General features: G+C 47.2%; 1 pseudogene; it reads right to left on the bottom strand.

Annotated features, from left to right (window-relative positions):
• Positions 1-528: 528 nt before the first annotated feature.
• LOC115649511 lies at positions 529-992 on the bottom strand (annotated as a pseudogene).
• Between the last annotated feature and the right edge of the window lie 619 nt (positions 993-1,611).

Here is a 1,611-nt window from a genome sequence, read left to right as displayed (position 1 = left end):
CCAGCTCAGCCACTCTGTCGTCTAGAGCCCATAATCTGTCTGTCTCTGAGGGCCATAAGCTGCTTGCACCAAATGCACACGTGTCACCCACTCACAAAGCATGTAATCAGACATGAATTCAGTGTGATTAACTGGTAATACTTGTTCTGCTGCTGGACTTCTGCCTGCATTATTTTTCAATTTTGCAGCATTTTTTTTGTTTGGTGGTTGTCGGGTTTTTTTTTTGGGTGGGGGGAGGAGGGCGGAGGAAAGTGTTTCTTCACCTACATTTAGAGAATGCTTGGTATATCTGGTTCTTACTCACTCCCTCTCTAAACTCCCTTGCAAAATGCCCCTGTTTTCAGCTCTTGCTTACTGGCTCCTCTGGTCATTTTTTTTTTCCTGGGAAACTTTTGTTTTCTTTAATTGATCAAAGCGATATACGGCATCAATCTGTCTCATGCCATCTGTACAAACAAGTGGAGGAGGAGGGGAGCCAGGCCCAGCCCCAGTCCATGGCTTCTGTACATTGACCACAGAATCCTCTAATTACTCCAAGGCTTTTACAAGGGCCTTACCTGCCTCTACATTAATCTGGGCTTCTACATTAGCCATTCCGGCAGGTGCTGCAGCCAGGTGAGATAAGGCCTTATCCAGATTTGATTTAGCAGTAGCGAGATCCAGCATGTCCAAAGTGGCCACCTCTTCTGCCAGCAGCTGCACAAAGTACTTGGTTGCTGTGCCATCCTCGGCAAAGATGTCACAACTCCGGGATTCAGGACCAGAAGGGTGGGAACATAGGCTGACAAGATGCCAAAGGAGCCACTCAGTGCGGGAACATCCACCTGCTTCACAATGGCTCAGTTGTATAACACCTGCGTGGGCAAGGCGAAGGTGAAGGACATCTGGGCTGGGCTGGCGGCAGCCTCGGCATAAGAATGAGCTGAGGCCTGGAGGCCGGGCAGGTACAGGGCACGGGGCCCGAGGGCCAGAAGTTGGTGAGCAGGCAGCATGGTGGGGACCAGGGTGAGCATGGAGCCGAGCGGGAAGGCCACCCAGAGTCACTTTGGAGATGGCTTTTTAAAACCCTGAAGAGTCCCACCCACTGTTTAAGGGCTCCTAAAGAGATTAAGGATCAAGAGTCATTATGAGACCAGAGTGGTGTACCTGGGCTACAGAATAGACAATGAGGGGATTCACTCTATAGCAGATCACATCAGAGCAATTAATCAGGCTCCTGCCCCTTAGAACACAGCTGAGCTACAAGCCTACTTTGGTATGATAAATTATTATTACAGGTCTCTTCTAAATGCTTCAGTCCTTTTATAGCCCTTTCATCAACTCCTAAGGAAGAAGCTTCCCAGGTATTGGGAGGAGAAATAGGAAGAGAGAGCTTTCCAGGACACTAAAATCTACTCAAAATCTTTAAACTAGTTCATTTTGACCCCAGGCAAAGGATTAATCCTATCCTGCGATGCTTCCTGATATATGATATAGGGACAATTTTCTCAGAGAATGGGCAATTGGCTATGTCTCCAGATCACTGACTAAAGCTGGATGGGGCTGTTTTCAGTTAGAGATCTAACTATCATTTTCAGAATACAAAAATTCATCATAGACTCATAGAATATC

Source organism: Gopherus evgoodei, chromosome 3 (genome assembly GCF_007399415.2).
Source record: "Gopherus evgoodei ecotype Sinaloan lineage chromosome 3, rGopEvg1_v1.p, whole genome shotgun sequence".
NCBI lineage: Eukaryota > Metazoa > Chordata > Testudines > Testudinidae > Gopherus > Gopherus evgoodei.
The sequence above is the reverse complement of the archived record's forward strand: the minus strand, read 5'-3'. Positions and strand labels throughout refer to the sequence as shown.